Source organism: Pinus tabuliformis, chromosome 8, assembly GCF_031772625.1.
Source record: "Pinus tabuliformis cultivar Carrire ecotype Pingquan chromosome 8, CPIR1, whole genome shotgun sequence".
Taxonomy (NCBI): Eukaryota; Viridiplantae; Streptophyta; class Pinopsida; order Pinales; family Pinaceae; genus Pinus; species Pinus tabuliformis.
Window position 1 is genome coordinate 155,436,579 of NC_142294.1, and position 20,734 is coordinate 155,457,312.

The 20,734-nt window shown below is 38.4% G+C and overlaps 1 long non-coding RNA gene across 1 annotated transcript; it reads left to right on the forward strand.

The window, feature by feature from the left end:
• The first annotated feature begins 106 nt into the window (after window positions 1-106).
• LOC149234600 (uncharacterized) lies at window positions 107-19,463 on the forward strand. The gene is made up of 6 exons (XR_016268224.1): window positions 107-502; window positions 690-786; window positions 9,258-9,302; window positions 9,744-9,839; window positions 18,901-19,062; window positions 19,183-19,463. It is a non-coding gene; the product is annotated as an uncharacterized LOC149234600 (long non-coding RNA).
• Window positions 19,464-20,734: the final 1,271 nt, after the last annotated feature.

Here is a 20,734-nt window from a genome sequence, read left to right on the forward strand (position 1 = left end):
AATCGTGAGCCATTGATTTGGTGTGTTAGATGATTGGAGTGTTTTGGGCCGTTCGTTTAATCTGTTTTATTTATAAAAAAAATGTATTTTCCCACTAATAGACCATGAAAAGCCAGACCTCGCCTGCTGGCGATGAGACTCTTCTGCTGCCTTCGCATAGACTGCCTGCTGGCAAATAGACTCTGCCATAAGACTCTTCTGCTGCCTTCGCATGCTGGCAAAGAGACTCTGCGATGAGACTCTTCTGCTGCCTTCCCATGCTGGCAAAGAGACTCTGCGATGAGACTCTTCTGCTGCCTTCGCATGCTGGCAGAGATTCTTTGTCGACAGTTATTTGGCCTCCATGATTAGTAGCTATTTAAGGTTCGACCCACAGCTATCAAACCCTTTTACGTTTTCCTACTGTTCCCTTTTACGTTTTCCTACTGTTCATACTACATAGCTGTCTCTTTTATAAGCTTACATGCTTTCTGGGTTCCAGTTATGATCCAAGTCCTCCAAGGTATGAACTCTCTATCCAGTGAAGGGTATCATGCATTGATTAATCAATTTTCCAACACGAGATAGAGGGATGCTCTTCTTCTGCACACATAATCCTTTGATATCATTTTTTTTATTTTACTTAAATCGCTGCAGAGGGGAAGGTAGCCTTCCCAACTTATTTTTTTTCCTGTTCAATGTTTTTCCAGGTATGCAGTACACTTTGGTTGATGGCATGAGCCTCGGCTCTTTCTAACTACATTGGCGCTTCTCACCTTCATCTCTATGATTTCGATGGTTTTCAAGGTTGGTCACCTGAATGGTTAGTCCTAGATACTTGGGACAAATTTCTGTGCTGAAATTCCTGATGCTGAAATACTTTCGCTGTTTGAATTACAAAATTTGTAAAGTGTGTGCTTGAATGTCGAGAACAGAGTACTATTCTAATTGCTGCCTATTTTAATTGCTGCCGATTTTTCTTTTTGGGATCTTGCTTTTTGAATTAAACAGAGACAACTCCAAAATTTCACCTTTTTGTCATTGCTGGTCGTAGCTGAAATAGTTGTGAGACCACTTTATGTTGCGAGAGGCTGAGGTGCCTAAACCGTATCAGTGATATCCCCATCATGAGCTTTATCTGCTGTATCAAGAATTATCTCACTGATGAAGAGCTCAGATGGTTTCACCATTTTGTGTAGAATCTACTGTTATACCAGATCCTCAGAATTTAGCATCACAAGCTGAAAAGTCATTCATATATCCCTGGTACCTGCTTTTGATTTCTTTGCTTGCATAATGACCTTTAAAACAGATCCCTAAACTTCTCGTTTCTCTTAACTCAGGTTCCTGGATTCTTAGATACATGTGCTTCTTAAAACTCTGAACAATACAGATATATGAATTTCCACCATATCTGTCATTTGCAAAATATGCAGTGTTTAAGGATTCTGCCATGCAAAATTTGAGTAGGAATTATGATGTTAATATCCTGGTCAACCAAAGAATCGAATCTATGCATTAGTGACGTATCCAACAGAAGTGCAATATGTTCATGGCTGAGGATTTTCATTCTCTCCCAAAGTCTTGTATCACTGAACCTAATGAGATGCAAACAATAGCAAGACCTTCTGGTATCTGACCTGTCAAGCTGTTGTTCCAGAGGTGTACAAGACCTAAATTTTTCAATGAAGATATCTCCTTAGGAATGATCCCTGTGAGGTAATTACTATCCAAGTCAAGAGCGGTTAGGGATGTGAGGTTCCCAATCTCAGCAGGAATCTCCCCAGTCGATTTATATACAATAACAACTGTTTCAATTTGGGGAAGCGCATGAGCTCTTTAGGAATAGGGCCTGTGAGATTGTTATATGTTAGCTCCAGAAATTCCAGCTCTCTCCAGCTTTCAAGCCATGTGGGTATGGTTCCAGATAGAGGGCATCTTGCACAGCTAAAGATTTGTAATTTAGTCAAGTTACTCAATCTTGAGGGTAGATATGGAGGGGAAAAGAAATTCCAAGAGAGAAACAAGGTTGTTAACTCAGAGAGATTACCAATTTGGGGAGGAATTGAACCACTGAACTGGCAGACTGAGACATTCAGGTACTCAAGCTTTGCAAGTCTTCCTATGCTTTCTGGCAAGGCCCCTGAAAATTGGTTAGTTGATATATCTAAATAAGCTAGATTGCGAAAATCAGAAATAGTTTCAGGCAGAGGACCCCCGAAGCCATTGAAACTCAAATCCAACTTGGCTAATTTAGTGCAGTTAGAGAACCATGCTGGAAAGGGACCATTGAAATTGTTCCAATCTCAGCAGGAATCTCCCCAGTCGATTTATATACAATAACAACTGTTTCAATTTGGGGAAGCGCATGAGCTCTTTAGGAATAGGGCCTGTGAGATTGTTATATGTTAGCTCCAGAAATTCCAGCTCTCTCCAGCTTTCAAGCCATGTGGGTATGGTTCCAGATAGAGGGCATCTTGCACAGCTAAAGATTTGTAATTTAGTCAAGTTACTCAATCTTGAGGGTAGATATGGAGGGGAAAAGAAATTCCAAGAGAGAAACAAGGTTGTTAACTCAGAGAGATTACCAATTTGGGGAGGAATTGAACCACTGAACTGGCAGACTGAGACATTCAGGTACTCAAGCTTTGCAAGTCTTCCTATGCTTTCTGGCAAGGCCCCTGAAAATTGGTTAGTTGATATATCTAAATAAGCTAGATTGCGAAAATCAGAAATAGTTTCAGGCAGAGGACCCCCGAAGCCATTGAAACTCAAATCCAACTTGGCTAATTTAGTGCAGTTAGAGAACCATGCTGGAAAGGGACCATTGAAATTGTTGCCTGCAAACTCCAAGTCTGTAAGTTTCGGAAGCTGGCAGATTACAGGAGACAAAAAGCCTGAAAGTCCTTTGTAGCTCAAGTTAAGGCCTCTAATAACTGTATTAGAAGAATCACAAACAACGCCAGTCCAATTACAAGGAGGTTTGGCATTATAATTCCAGTCACTCAAGAAGAAGCTTACCTGCTTATGTATCAAATCCATTCATGCGTATTGTAATCACTACTGATAGCATGAATGACCAAAATTACATTGATTTGCACATCTATCCAGAGTACTGGTCTATGCAACTGCATGATGCTTTTAGGTAAGGACTAATGTGTCTATATAAAATAAAATGTAAAAAAAATGTTTTTATCAAATACTTCTTCTCTTTTAGAATTTTGACTTTAATGACCATACAAGGAAGCAAAGATTTAACAATACTATCTCACAATGCCCATAAGGCTACAATATGCAGCTTAATTGATTGAATTGGAAAGATAACCATCCTAGAAGAGTGATGGGAAAAGTAAACATACAATGAAAGGCAACAGTATGCTTACCCGGGGCAATGTATCCAACAGAACCTGGAACACCTGAAACTGTGCACCCCATGGGATGTATGTTATCAAGGATCTTTGCAATTCCAAAATCAGCTAAATGCGGTTCCAACTCATCATCAAGCAGAATATTGTCTGGCTTTACATCTCGATGCACAATGGGGGGTACACAGTCATGGTGCAAGTAGGACAAGGCATGAGCAGTGCCAAGTGCAATCTTGTACCGTATATTGTAGTCAAGCACATGTGCGTTACTGCCTCTCAGAAAGTCACCTAAGCTTCCATTTGGCATGTACTGATATACTTAAGTTGCCAGTTAACTGATTCATGAACAGAGCAATATCATATAAATGATCAAGCTCAGCAAGACCTTCTGGTATCTGACCTGTCAGGCTGTTGTTCCAGAGGTGTACAAGACCTAAATTTTTCAATGAAGATATCTCCTTAGGAATGATCCCTGTGAGGTAATTACTATCCAAGTCAAGAGCGGTTAGGGATGTGAGGTTCCCAATCTCAGCAGGAATCTCCCCAGTCAATTGATTTATATACAATAACAACTGTTTCAATTTGGGGAAGATGCACAAGAGCACTATAATTGTGTAGTAGAAAGGAAATTGGTATTCTTCAGCTTTCACAAGCTGAAAAGTCATTCATATATCCCTGGTACCTGCTTTTGATTTCTTTGCTTGCATAATGACCTTTAAAACAGATCCCTAAACTTCTCGTTTCTCTTAACTCAGGTTCCTGGATTCTTAGATACATGTGCTTCTTAAAACTCTGAACAATACAGATATATGAATTTCCACCATATCTGTCATTTGCAAAATATGCAGTGTTTAAGGATTCTGCCATGCAAAATTTGAGTAGGAATTATGATGTTAATATCCTGGTCAACCAAAGAATCGAATCTATGCATTAGTGACGTATCCAACAGAAGTGCAATATGTTCATTGCTGAGGATTTTCATTCTCTCCCAAAGTCTTGTATCACTGAACCTAATGAGATGCAAACAATAGCTGTTGTCCACACAGAAGCTGTCCATTTACACAATCAACTTAAATCTTAAGTAATCTTCTGCCTACTGATCCTCTGCCACCTATCTTCACCAGCTGTCCTTTATCCTATTTTGGAGGAATATATATTTCACCTCTTAACTAAATTATTTACCTTAACATTCTATATTCAACAAATAATTTTCTCATCATCTCAGAGCTACATTATCTACTTCATTTTCCATGTAGAATATCCATAATTAATAATGAGAAGATATTTCTGCTAGGTGTTCGTAATTGAGTTGTTCATATGTTACCTCAACAGGTCACTTACTTTTTTGTCAAGGCACACAGTCCATTCAACTAAACAGAGACAACTCCAAAATTTCACCTTTTTGTCATTGCTGGATAATGACCTTTAAAACAGATCCCTAAACTTCTCGTTTCTCTTAACTCAGGTTCCTGGATTCTTAGATACATGTGCTTCTTAAAACTCTGAACAATACAGATATATGAATTTCCACCATATCTGTCATTTGCAAAATATGCAGTGTTTAAGGATTCTGCCGTGCAAAATTTGAGTAGGAATTATGATGTTAATATCCTGGTCAACCAAAGAATCGAATCTATGCATTAGTGACGTATCCAACAGAAGTGCAATATGTTCATAGCTGAGGATTTTCATTCTCTCCCAAAGTCTTGTATCACTGAACCTAATGAGATGCAAACAATAGCTGTTGTTCACACAGAAGCTGTCCATTTACACAATCAACTTAAATCTTAAGTAATCTTCTGCCTACTGATCCTCTGCCACCTATCTTCACCAGCTGTCTTTATCCTATTTTGGAGGAATATATTTTTCACCTCTTAACTAAATTCTTTACCTTAACATTCTATATTCAACAAATAATTTTCTCATCATCTCAGAGCTACATTATCTACTTCATTTTCCATGTAGAATATCCATAATTAATAATGAGAAGATATTTCTGCTAGGTGTTCGTAATTGAGTTGTTCATATGTTACCTCAACAGGTCACTTACTTTTTTGTCAAGGCACACAGTCCATTCAATTAAACAGAGACAACTCCAAAATTTCACCTTTTTGTCATTGCTGGTCGTAGCTGAAATAGTTGTGAGACCACTTTATGTTGCAAGAGGCTGAGGTGCCTAAACCGTATCAGTGATATCCCCATCATGAGCTTTATCTGCTGTATCAAGAATTTCTCTTACTGATGAAGAGCTCAGATGGTTTCACCATTTTGTGTAGAATCTACTGTTATACCAGATCCTCAGAATTTAGCATCAGAATATCCATAATTAATAATGAGAAGATATTTCTGCTAGGTGTTCGTAATTGAGTTGTTCATATGTTACCTCAACAGGTCACTTACTTTTTTGTCAAGGCACACAGTCCATTCAACTAAACAGAGACAACTCCAAAATTTCACCTTTTTGTCATTGCTGGATAATGACCTTTAAAACAGATCCCTAAACTTCTCGTTTCTCTTAACTCAGGTTCCTGGATTCTTAGATACATGTGCTTCTTAAAACTCTGAACAATACAGATATATGAATTTCCACCATATCTGTCATTTGCAAAATATGCAGTGTTTAAGGATTCTGCCATGCAAAATTTGAGTAGGAATTATGATGTTAATATCCTGGTCAACCAAAGAATCGAATCTATGCATTAGTGACGTATCCAACAGAAGTGCAATATGTTCATGGCTGAGGATTTTCATTCTCTCCCAAAGTCTTGTATCACTGAACCTAATGAGATGCAAACAATAGCTGTTGTTCGCACAGAAGTTGTCCATTTACACAATCAACTTAAATCTTAAGTAATCTTCTGCCTACTGATCCTCTGCCACCTATCTTCACCAGCTGTCCTTTATCCTATTTTGGAGGAATATATTTTTCACCTCTTAACTAAATTCTTTACCTTAACATTCTATATTCAACAAATAATTTTCTCATCATATCAGAGCTACATTATCTACTTCATTTTCCATGTAGAATATCCATAATTAATAATGAGAAGATATTTCTGCTAGGTGTTCGTAATTGAGTTGTTCATATGTTACCTCAACAGGTCACTTACTTTTTTGTCAAGGCACACAGTCCATTCAATTAAACAGAGACAACTCCAAACATACATTGAAAGCATAAAATCCTTCGATGGACCTCAAGTCACAAACATGAGTGGGATTGTTTGGAATTTTTTTAGAATAAAATGCAAACTGGCAATACTTATTGACTGTTCATTGAAGAAATGTAGACCTGAACCACAATAACAGAGATTGGCCTCGGAATTATGCAGAAATTGTTATCAAAGATTTAATGCTCAAGAAGGTATTGTCCTATTCTTGATTGTCCTCAAATTAAACAGCAATAACATGCCATCAAATTATACCCCGTTACATGGCACATAATGTTAATAGTCAAAAGGGTCAAATGAACAAAAACTGCGTTTAGGGGAATGTTTAGCATATAAAACTGGGATAAGCTAATCGTGTAGAAAACAGAGCCCCCCCTTCCCAGTCAATTTTTTCAAAGCACTCATTTCAGCTGGAGTTTGATAGCACATCATTGTTACATTGAATTCTATTCAATGGCTAGGCTATGCATATGGTTATTTTCTGCTATTGCATGTAAAACTTGTGAATTGATGTCTTCAAGCATGCATTTCAGCTGGAGGAGTTTGATAGCACATCACTGTTAGGTTGAATCAAATAGCATTAACAATTTCATGATTTCTGTTGGCACCTATTGGCACCATACTACCATCTCCAAGCCTGCTTCAAGAGAGGCTACAATTTTGCTCCAAAAGTTAACCCAAGGTCTGCCCCAAAATGTACTTCTTCTACTTCTGGTTCAAGATTTGTTCACTAGCCTTCAAGATTTCTCCAAAAAACTCTCAGAGCGATGGTGATTACACACACTAATATCACTGAACCTAATGAGATGCAAACAATAGCTGTTGTTCACACAGAAGCTGTCCATTTACACAATCAATTGTGCAGCTTATGTTGGGGTTGTTCCGGAACTAATGTATACAGTCTTTATAGATTTTTTAGGCTATGTCTAACTAGAACAGTGTGCCCTGCACCATGAGTATAGTCCCCATAGATGAGTGCTTGCCGATGCATTCTTCTCATCCTAGAGCTTCTGGTAATCATTGCCCTGTGTTGGCCTCAGCATAGGGTAGGCCAAGCTTTTTGTGAACATCAAGAGAGGCGAAGTTGCTGGTTTGTACTCCAGGGCTCAAAAGTTCCCCAGTTTGATAAATTTTGACCATCCTTCTAGCCATTTCTGAGCTAGAGTGATGTGAAGAGTCCAAGAAGGAAGCTATGGATGAAAATCCATTGTGACTGATCCTAAACCTGCAAGTTATGGATGGAGGCATAGAACCTTGAGGATAAAGAGCCCTCTCCCAATGTGGGCATGATTCCACCAACTTCTTGATATGACATATTACTATGGTTAGCTGGCCTGTTATCTGCATTAATTTATGTTTTTATGCCTTGGGAGTTATGACAGTTAAAGAAATATTATAGTGGACCTGAAATGCTGAAAAACTCAGAAATCAACAACCTTAAAAACTCGAAACTAGAACAAAATAATTTAAGAAAAAGCCAACTAAACAACAAACCAAGTGCACCAAAAGGTCCACAAGTAAGCAGAGAAGCAAATTAGCATGGAAAGATATACATTCTCTAACCGAACTCTGAGAAGAAAACTAACCACAAAAATGTTGAAATTCAACACGTAGAGGGTCAGCAGCCAAACATACATTGAAAGCATAAAATCCTTCGATGGACCTCAAGTCACAAACATGAGTGGGATTGTTTGGAATTTTTTTAGAATAAAATGCAAACTGGCAATACTTATTGACTGTTCATTGAAGAAATGAAGACCTGAACCACAAGAACAGAGATTGCCCTCGGAATTATGCAGAAATTGTTATCAAAGATTTAATGCTCAAGAAGGTATTGTCCTATTCTTGATTGTCCTCAAATTAAACAGCAATAACATGCCATCAAATTATACCCCGTTACATGGCACATAATGTTAATACTCAAAAGGGCCAAATTTCACACAACATGGCAGTGGATTAGACTTTTGAGTTGGTGTTTTGACCTATGCTCTCAGGTTGTTCAATCAGGCTTTGTTGACTTTGTCAGTGGTTTATCCTATGCTTTCTGCCAAATTTGTGCAACATTAAATATAAATCTAGGCTTCAACTTGGTGTTTTGAACTATGCTCTCAGGTTATTCAATCAGGCTTTGTTAACTTTGTCAGTGGTTTATCCTATGCTTTATGCCAAATTTGTGCAACATTAAATATAAATCTAGGCTTCAACTTGGTGTTTTGAACTATGCTCCCGGGTTATTCAATCAGGCTTTGATGTGCATATATATATATTTCCCATGTAACGAAGTACAGCCTTATATTCTAGCTATACTCTCAATTACAGAGTATAAGTAGGGTAAAATGTTTTTAAATATGAAGGTCTTACAACAAGGTGGCTGGAAGTTCTTGTAACGAGATCCAATCTTGTTAACTTTGGAAGTAATTTGACTCATACAATGTATTTATATATTTTACTTCTGAAATCGCTATTTAAGTTTGCAAAGTTATGCATATTCTATTTTTTGTGTGCAAAGTCATGCATATTCTATCTGTAAATTTGAATTGATAACTTTTGAATGATGCAACATATTTTTTTAACCATCAAATTATATTAAAAGATGATATTAAACTACTCGTTCTCGGATCATCTTGCATGTAGTTTAATCTCTGTTTTGTTATTGAATTTCTCCCTACCTTTATCTGACAATATCCATTTTTTACTATATGTGAAGCAGTTGCAAACTAATTTGTAGTTGCTGTTCAACTTTCAGCGTTGAAGGACATTTCTAGACGTTCTCTGTATTGCTTCAACACCGGTAACAACCTTAATCTCCTTTCCGAGTTTTTGCTTCATTTCTATTTCATCCATGGACCATGATAGAAAATCCTCTTCCATCAATTGTACATTAGCCACTCAACAACTATAGAGTCTTACTTGAAAGCAGAAAGTGTTTTTCATATATTTAACATTATGTATATTATAGAAGTAAAAGATCAATCTTTTATCATATTGTTCAAGTTCCTTTGGAGACAATGCTTAATAGTAAGTGGGTATTATGGTAAACATTTTTATTTGCTGGGGCACCCACATTTGCCTAGGATTTTATAACATAAGAAAACCTTTAAATCCCTACAAAACCTTCCTTGCGAGGATTAGATTGTGTGGATTATGTTGGGTTTTCTTCTCGCAAAGACTATTAATTTGCATAGCACTATGCAGCTTGTGTTGGTTACTCACACAACAATATTGAATACAGATACTTTGCCTTGGCCTACTCTGTTTTGTCACTGGGCAATCCAACTTTCAGCATTGACGGACATTTCTGGGCGTTTTCTATATTGCATCATCTCCGGTAACAACCTTAGTCTCTTTTCCGAGTTTTTGCTTCATTTATATTTCATCCATGGGCCATGATACAAAATCCTCTTCCATCAATTGTACATTAGCCACTGAGCAACTAAAGAGTCTTATAAATTTCATTCAAAATTATTTTCCGATTGAAATGATTCAGTTATATATATGCTTTCTTGATAATTTAAACTTTATTCCTTTGTGTTTAACTAATGCAAAGTGGTGCCATCGTGGCTGCCTTGTTTTTTAGTGTGTATTGATATTATATTCCACTTGGCATTTTTTTTGTCATCCACACATTAAGAAAGCGGAAAACAAATACATGCATGTACATTTGCATTTAGAATGCATGCGAAAATTGATTTAGGACTTTGCATGTGCTCTCTGCTCTATGTTCAAACAGTTTCGCTTCTCTTTCCTTAGTAGCTAGGATTTTCATTGCAAAAAAAGAAAGTAAACGATTGTTTATCATCTTAGATTGCATATTTAGGAATTGTATGTGTACATCACGCGATCAACCTTAAAGGCAAACTTCTTAAGAAAGATCAACTGTAAAATACATTTCAATGAACATAAAAACGCTTTGGAACCTAACGCACACCATTTAGAAGTCTAGGCTAGAGACGTGTTCCGGCGTCGTAAAGCCTGGTAACTATCACTTTCATCGTAGGTTGGGTGATTCCTCCTCTTTGAAATGACAAGTGCCAGTACGGACTTGTGCTCCCACGTACCGTCGAGTATATATTGGGAGACCACAGTAGGCTATATCCTTTATCCTTAGGAAGCCGTGTCTGCCGCCCTATCGATCGCAATGCACTGAACACAGCATTCGGGAAGATTGACTGCCGTACCATAAAAAGTATTCTGCAGTTTTGCGATTGGTTTGGTAATCCCCCTGTCTAGATATCCAGAGTAGTCACTTTCGTTCCTTTTCAGACTCCTTAAAAGAAAAGGACCATCTGAGCACTTGTCACTTCAGGCTCGTTAAAAATCGAAGGCGACTAGAGTCATCTTTAGCTTTTTCTCGACTCTTAAAAAATGAAAAAGCATGAGCACTTGTCACTTCAGGCTCGTTAAAAATCGAAGGCGACTAGAGTCACCTTTAGCTTTTTCTCGACTCTTAAAAAATGAAAAAGCAAATTGTGTCAAAGTGTCATAAAATTTATTTAAATCGGAATAACCTCACTGTTCCCTCGTTGGTCTTAGGGTGGGAAAATGGAGTCCACCATTCAAGGATTTCCCCATGGAGGAATCCTGCTCCCTTTTCCTCTAGGGGAGATGTTGGTGCACCTCATATGGCTACATTGACCCTTCCAGGGCTTGCAATTGGCCTGCCAATATGTTTTTTCTCACCCTCTGCCGTTCAAAACACCGTGATTCTCGAGCAATCAACTCAACAACCAGATGATACTAGAGTTGCCCAAATCGAAGGCGACTAGAATCGAAGGCGACTAGAATCGTCTTTAGCTTTTTCTCGGCTCTTAAAAATTGAAAAAGCAAGTTGTGTCAAAGTGTCATACAATTTATTCAAATCGGAATAACATCACTGCTCCCTCGTTGGTCTCAGTTTGACAAAATGGAGTCCACCAATCAAGGATTTCCCCTCGGGGGAATCCTGCTCCCTTTTCCTCTAGGGAGATGTTGGTGTACCTCATATGGCTACATTGTCCCTTCCAGGGCTTGCACTTCACCTGCTGGTATGGCTTTTCTCGACCTCTGTCGTTCAAAACACCATGATTTTTTGGCAATCAAATCAGCAACCAGATGCTACTAGAGTTACCCCCAAACCTTCTATTTCATTTGTTTCTCCCTCTCCTTCCTCTGCGCTTCGTGGAAGTATGCTTAAAAAAATGAACGTATAAAAGTTGTTGGTAATAACTATCTTTCTTCATTATGTTTACAAGCTTAGATGCCCACTCATTTAGAAAAAAACTAAACATGCTTCTTTCAACATTTTTGTGTTTTGTTTTGTACCAGAAAATGACATCAAACCTCACTGAAAATGCAATTTCCTCAATGTTATCTGGATCAACTCATATTCAACCATACCTACAAATTGCTGAACTTGAGCCAATACAATCAATGCAAAATTCAACTCCACGATATCGTACTGCAATTTCAGACGGAACACATAAGAAACACATCATGCTTCCAAAAGATTTCAATGATCTCGTAGCAACAGGCTTGCTACAAAAGGGTTCTATTATAAATGTTAAAAGTTGGACTACCTCAGCTATTGGTCCTTCAACGTAAGTTTGTTATAAATTTCTTATTTCAAATTTAACATTTTTTTACTTTTAACACAACCGCTCCTAACAGTTATTCCTTTGACTCTCATTTGTCGTGTAGGTCTATAAAGCTAATAGACTTTGAAATATCTACTTCATTTGCACCCTTGATTGGCAATCCAAAAACTATGAGTATCCCCATCACATCTCATGAAAACTCTCCATCCTCATCGGATCCACATCCTCCATCAAAAAGGCAATGCCCTCTTCCAACTACTCCAACCCCGTCCGTTCAACCGGTTCAAATTCCCATCAAATCGTTAAACCCTTACCACTCAAACTGGTGCATAAAAGGATACGTCCAAAGGAAAACAGCTCTTCGACATTTTCAGAATCAGTACGGACCCGGTAAAGTGTTTGGTTTTGACCTGTTCGATGCAGAGGGTGGAGAAATACATATCACATGTTTCAACAATGTCGCGGATTATTTTTTCGACAAAATCCAAAATGGAAATGTCTACATTGTTTCTAAAGGGAATGTGAAAATGGCTAATAAGCAATACAACCACTTGAACAATGACTGGGAAGTTTTGTTGAATGCAACATCTACCATAGAACATGTTGCCAGTGAAAAAAAACATAATCCAACAGTGCAATTCAGTATAAAATCAATTGATGATATCAGAACAACAAACGTCAACTCCATTGTTGATATTCTTGGTGTTGTCACAGACATTTCCAGTGTATGCACTATACGTAGAAGAGATGGCTCTGAAGTCAATAAACAAACAGTACAGCTCCAAGACATGTCAGGGTATAGTATAGATGCAATCTTTTGGGGAGATAATTTTAATGCCATTTCACAGGAAATCTCCTCCCTATGTGCTACAGGAAATAACCCCATCATTGCAATCAAATCTGCACGTGTTGGAGAATTTAATGGGAAAAATATCGGCACTACAACAAGATCCATTGTTCTTGTAGATCCTGACATTGAAGAGGCCCATGCGCTAAAGTCGTGGTTTAAAAAAGAAGGCTCGACTGCTGCTTCAACATCTTTGACAACAAGATCTCCTTTATGCCACCAACAAAAAAAATTAACAATTGCTGACATTTACAGTATGGATTCCTTAGAGAAACCAACATTTTTCCAACTAAAGGGCACAATAACAAAAATTGGTATGGATAGTTTTTACTACATTTCTTGCCCGTCGATTGTTGGTGGGAGAAAATGCATGAAAAAACTTATTCCACAAAATACAGGGGTTTGGTTCTGTCCAAAATGCAACGCTGAAGTAAGCGACTGTGATTACAGATACTTATTGAAAATCGACATACAAGATCACACTGGTGAATTGGCTTCAACTGTTGCTTTCGAAGACGCGGGCTCTACAATTCTTGGAAATAATGCCAAAGACTTCTATCTATTGTCTTCAGATCCAGAACTAATCAAGGAAATTGTCTCTAGAGCTCTATGGACAGATCATATCTTCACACTATCGGTGAAGACAGAAACTTTTAAAGAAGTCCCGCGCTTGAAATGCGTTATCATAAAAGAAGAAAAACTGCATTTCCCGACAGAATGCAAAAACATCCTTCGAGAAATTCAGAGCATCTCGACATTGTAAATAAATATTGCAGAATGTGTTCCTTGCTTTTTGGCAATTCCTATTGTCCAATTTTATAAATACAACTTTACAAGATATATTGTTGCATGTCTTCTTATGAAATTTTCTTATATACCATTGAAAAAAATATTTGTTCTCCATTGTATCTAGCATTATGTTAGTAGACAAAATCACATTTTTTTTTTCCTTTTACCAGCTTTACACATGAAACTACCTACATGTATGCAGAAAAAATACTAATACGTTCTTTCAAAAACATTTCTCAAATAAAAAAATTCACATGGCACTGTTCAGAACTTACATTTTTTCCCCTTCTTTTGCTTTCGCTTGCATTTTTTACCCTTCTTTCGCTTTCATACAATAACGTGGTTGTTGTCTCTAAATAACATTCTTCTTTTCCCCTCCCTTGCTTATAGGTGCCATAAATTTTGCGGATGGCTTCTTCTTCTAATAATGAACGTGCTCGAAGATACTATGCAACAAATAAAGAACGAATAAATGCACGGCGCCGTGAGCTTTACCAAGCAAAGAAAAACATCGTAGAATGTCAAAAACACAAAAAACAAAAGGGTGACCAACCTTCCTCGTCTGAAATGGCCCACCCTGAAAACAATCCTCCCTTGCAATTATCAGACTCTTTATCTTCTCAGCAAACCTCTCAAACAAATGCATCCATGCCTCATTGCCCTAACCCCTCCTTTGCACATGCTTTCAGCAACGTTTATACTGATCAAGCACATCGAGATTTCCGTTCAAAGCTTGATACACTTCCACCTAAATGCCCATGCTCCATTTGTCTTGAATCATATCCTGGAATACATATCCGCAATTCCAACCACATGTCTTGCTGCTCCAGATGCGCCTCTGAAACAAAGGGTCATCGCTTCTCATTATCAAACAACATGGACCCTGGCCCTCTACCAGTTGCCCTTACGTCTCTTTCACAAATAGAAGAAATGCTCATTGCTAGGGTTAACCCTATACTGCAGGTAACACATGCACGTGGTGGCCAGTATAAATACAGTGGCCACACAATTTGTTTTCCTCAAGACATAACAAAAATCGCAAACATGTTGCCACGCCGTGTTGAGCACTTGGACATCCTAATTGTCACGCGTCATAGTAGTGACCATAAGGCTTATGATTTCATTGTCAGTAGACATCGCGTTCTCGCTGCATTGGAATACAAATTGGCTAATGACCCATACTATAAGAATGTTCGTATTGATTCCAATGCACTGGCATCCTTACCAGCAATCCCCACCGATGTCTCCTCCTCCCTTCACCATTCCAATACTACAGAAACCACTGTTCGCCTTCCACTTGAACCACCCCATGAGCTCACCGAAGATTTCACAGACCCATCCGCTGGCCAAACATCATCGTTCGTACCCATCATACCCAATACAAATACAGAAATCCAAGAAATCCGCCATTATTTGCATGCTTACAACCACCAATCTGATACTACAATTGAGTGGCCAACAATTGGTTTATCGCCAGTCAATGAATACAACACAGAAGGTCTACTCTCCATGGCTTTCCCCGCCCTTTTCCCGACAGGCGCTGCAATGCCAAATTAGCCAAGAATGAAAGCAGTGCAGTTACATGAATATGCACTTCATCTCATACGTTACTCCGATAACAGATTTGGAAGCCACCCACGCTTTCGTTATTACATATATAATCTCATGATGCGGCATCGCAGTCAAGCAACAGCGTCGTTTTTTGTGAAAAAAAACATCACAGATAACTTTCCAATATCTATTCAAGATCTGAACATTCGATTAGAACAATTTCCAGATGAGCAATTGGCGGAGCAAGTCATGCGATTCGGCAGCTCTTTACGTGGAACAAGGTCATTTTGGCACAAAGCTAAAAATGAACTAATGGACATGATATCTCAACTCGGTTGCCCGACGTTCTTCTTCACATTAAGTGCAGCTGATACAAAATGGCCTGATCTTCATGCAGTCATGCCCGGATGTCTTCCTACTGATATTGGAAAACAACAAAAGTGGAGAAATGATAACATTATCTCTAACCCACATTTAACATCACTATATATGCACCATAGATTCACAGCATTTCGTGAGATTATCTTGGAGAAACACCTGAATACAAAAGATTACTGGTACAGGTACGCATTCTACCTCATTTTTTTTCCTCCAAGAACTCTAAACAACATTCCTCACCTATTGCAAAATTATCTTACAAAAACGCATACTTGTTAGGTATGAATGGCAACATAGGGGATCTGCGCACATCCATGGTTTCCTTTGGATAGAAAATGCACCTGATATGGAGAATCTCAACTGGGAAGACACAAAAGCAGTCGATATTGCAAGGCAGTTCTTCGACAAATATATTTCCGCTTGGAACCCTCGTGCTCCTTCGAATTCAAACCAACCAAATGCTTGGACAAATCCTGAAGACCCTTGCCTGTTGTCCACACCGCAAATCTTCAGAACCAATCCTTTCAGTGACTATGAACAACTCGTCAATTGTGTTGAACGTCACACAAAATGCTCAGAAAGCACGTGCTTAAGAAAAAATGGATCCTCACTCCAATGTCGTTATAAAGCACCGTGGGAATTACATCCAAAATCGGCCTTATTCATTGATTCCAATGGCCAAAAAACATACACCCCTGCTCGGAACGACGATCGACTCAATAGCCATAACCCTACCATCCTATCTATTTGACGTGCAAATGTTGACTGCCAACCAGTACTCTCCATACACGCTGTTCAAAAATATATCGCCAAATATGCATCCAAAGCAGAAAAAAAATCTGAAAGCTTCCACGACATGCTACGTAGAATTGTCCTGGCTTCACCCATTGCTGACCCAGCAACATCCGCATTTCGAAAATTTCTTGCAGAAACCCTTGTTGATCGTGACATTGGAGCCCAAGAAACCTGCCATATGCTACAAAAATTACCGTTAACCTTATGTAGTCGCCCATTCATTTCTTTAAATGTAAACCAAAAAATTCTTATGCGCCTTCCACAAACGGACACCGCCTCCACTACATCCCCGCACTTCATAGATACATATATCCAGCGCCCTTCTACCCTAGAGTCCACATCCCTAATAGAGTTGGCAAGATCCTGGTCATATGATCCTCGTCGCAAAATAAACAAATGGAAACAAAGGCCTACAAAGGCAATTGTTCGGGTCATACCACGTTACTCCTCCATACCATCCACAACAGAACCTTGCTACGCTGACTTTTGTAGGGTTGAGCTTATGCTATACAAACCTTTTCGCCGTATCGTACAAGATATAGGAGATTCTGCTGCAGAATTCATCGCAAATTGGCAAGCATTTCGCCCATTCTACAATCCTTGGCATCAACACCGCACACTATCTGATATTGAATCTGTCGCAAATGATACCTCAGCTATGAATGAAGCCAATCCAGCAGACGCCATGGAAATAAATGAATGGGAATTACTTTCCCAATTACACCCTACAAATGAGCTTCTCATAAACGACCTTGACATGCTTGGTCTTCGTGGCTTTGATGACACCCATAACTGGAATCATACCACTATCCCATTGGATCTACAGAATAATGCAATACAATTCATTGAGAATAGCCGCTCCATCCACCGCATTCTTCAAACACATCAACATACCCTGCCGACCCTTCCTACATTATCTCCAATGCAAAGAAAAGCTCTAAATATTATTCTTAATCATTTTGCTAGGAAGGATTATTTACCCGCTCTCAGAATGATAATACAAGGCACTGCTGGTATGGGAAAATCCCTCCTTATTAATTGCATCAAAGATATGCTCATAGGCCTTGCAAGCCTGGAACCTTCACCGATCATGCTCCTCGCCCCTACAGGGGTTGCTGCCTTCAACATACAAGCGTCGACAATCCATTCTGCTTTGCACCTTCCTATAAAGGATCTTATGCCGTTGGAAGGTAGTGCTCTTGCAAAATTCCAGGAAGAACTCAGGCATATAAGATACATACTGATCGATGAAATGAGCTTCATTGGGCCAAAGCTTCTCAGCCATATTGATGAACGTCTTCGCGAGGCTTTTCCCCACCAAAGAAACACTTCTTTCGGTGGTTGTTCCATAATATTGGTTGGTGATCTCGGTCAGCTACCACCCGTCAAAGACATACCTCTATATGCAGGGACGAGCCACGGAAGCGCACTATGGAACACCTTCAACACAGTCATCACATTGGACACAATATTTCGTCAACAGGGCGACGACATCGCACAGGTTACTTTCAGGAACATTCTCCAGAACATTAGAGATGCAAATCCAACAATCGACGACTACAACGTACTCATGTCGCGCACAGATTCCTTTTTATCAGAAGAAGAAATATGTTCATTCCATGATTCCATGCATCTATTTCCAACAAATGCTCAAACAACGGTCCATAATAAGCAAATGATGAAATCTCTAAACACTCCTATCGCACGATCCATTGCTGAAGATGACAACACATATTCCAGTCTTTCCTCTGAAGATGAGAAACTTGAGCGAATTGTATTGCTATGCAATGGCGAAAAAGTTATGTTGACTTCCAACCTTTGGGTTTCAGCCGGTCTTGTTAATGGTTCCCTTGGAAAAATTGTAACCATCTTTTACAAAGAATCAACTGCACCACCACAAATTCCAACATTTGTTGTCGTGGATTTCCCCAAGTACATTGGGCCTCCTTGGGATGAAAGAAACCCCACTCACTTGCCTATTCCAGCAGTAAAAAGAAATGGTCGTGCACAAATTCCACTGAAGATGGCTTGGGCTTTAACCATACACAAATCTCAGGGTATGACCCTTCCAAAAGCAACAATTGACATTGGAAAAACAGAACGTCAAGGTCTCACATTCACAGCTATTTCAAGAGTGCCTTCTCTGCAAGATCTCCGAATTAACCCCGCATTCAGTTTCGATCGTTACAGTAAAATGAAGGACAACAAAAACATTGCTCGCAGAAAACACGCGGAAGAAATTCTCCGTTCAATGCCGCCTCCAGATAATCTGCTCCAACCCGTACTTTGACATCACCAAAAGGTTTCCTCCATTTATTTACCTCATTCTATTTCATAACATACTTTTCATATCTTTCAACAACAACAAACTTTGATCATTATTAGTAAATAAACAAATATTGGAATGTCTTTATATTATCTGTACATCTCATTCTTACCTTTTCTTTCTTTTGCAGCAGGCCACATGGGCTCAGAAATAACATACCTACACAACTACATGTATATTGGCATGCAAAAAAAACTGCGTCTCCAGCTATGCGTTGCCCTCCAATGGTGTTCAATATGCCGTTATTCACCATGCATCTTCCACTAACAATATATGGATCCCCATAGCAAAGGTAACTTCTTTACCATTCATTCCAGATTCATTTTAACACAACTCACCTTCAGAGTATTACTAGTAAATTTCTGCAACTGATTTACATATTACTAATTCTAACAAAATATATATTTTGCAGGTCCATTGCTGCTTCTTCAGGCCTTCGCTGCCTCCACCATGTATTCGTAGAACTTCATATATAGAATGACAAGCACAATGTTCTTTAGACTATTATATTCCTCCTCGAACCTCTTTTGTTACAATTCACTGTTTGTATTTTCCATTTCAAACTTGAAAAAGGATGTTTCAAGATCGAATACCGTTTTCATTCTTTGTTTCCTCACAACTATTTGTGTTTTCCATTTCAATCTTTAAAAAGGATGTTACAACACACTTTCTATTTTCCATTTCAAACTTTAAAAAGGATGTTACAATACACTATTTGTATTTTCCATTTCACACTTAAAAAAGGATGTTTCAACATCAAATACCATTTTGATAGTTCATGTCCTCGCAACTATTTGTGTTTCCCGTTTCAAGCTTAAAAAGGGATGTTTCGAGATCAATGCCATTTTTGTAGTTTATGTCCTCACAACCATTTCATTGTCAATGAGTTTTAACATATTTTGTTTGCAAAATCAATTGACTTTAATGATTATAATACATGTTTTCAATATATCTTCATATTGATTTAATTTTCAATTTCAGTAATGGTTTCTTAAATAGCCCTTTCCAAATCAATATGGTCGCCCGATTGTTGTTCGCATATTAATTTAATTTCCCACTTGAATAATGATTTCTTAAATAGCCCTTTCCAAATCAATATGGTTGCCCGGTTGTTGTTCGCATGGATTCATTCATTTATCTTCACCTTTAACTCCACAATTTTTTCCAGCAACAAACAAAGGTCTCTAAACAAGTTCGATGCATATTTATGGCTGCTTGCATTCCATTTCAACAATTTTCGGCATCGCTCCCTCAAATAAAAGCTCGAATTCATCGACCCTTGCTTCGAAAAAAGCCCGCAAAAGCCTATTCACGTTTCAATATTCTTCCACACACTATGCCTTACGGCGTTTCCTTTGCAACACTAGGTGCAAATGCTAGTTTAACCCTATTCTACAACGAAATGGAATGGAGCTCAGATATTTTAAGAGCGTTACCTATTCATTGGACCTAATTTTAAGAGCGTTACCTATTCATTGGACCTAATTTTAAGAGCGTTACCTATTCATTGGACCTAACATCACGTGTACACTAAAATTCTCAAATATCCTTTTCCATCTTGCAAGGGAAAGGAGTTAAAAGTTTTAAAGAAGGAAATGAAATCACCATGAAAAACCATAGAGGCCCTAGAATGAAAACGCTTACCCGTAAATGAAATTGACATGACCATGCCAATGACTCATGGAGTTGAGCCTGAAGAGAATGATAAACGCACGAGAAGAGAAAGTCTTACCTATGTCCATAGTCAGGATAATTAGTTCCAAGAGAGAATGAATCACAAATAGAGACACATATAAACTTAGAATATGGCATCATCACGGTAAATACATTCAAGACGATAAATTACTTTTGTAATACGGGCACAAACCTTCCTCACCAAAGCAATTCATTTGGTAAAAAGATAAGTTGCAGGCTATAAACATAATAAACAGTTGGAAGATTAAAAAATGTCGACATGCCTTACC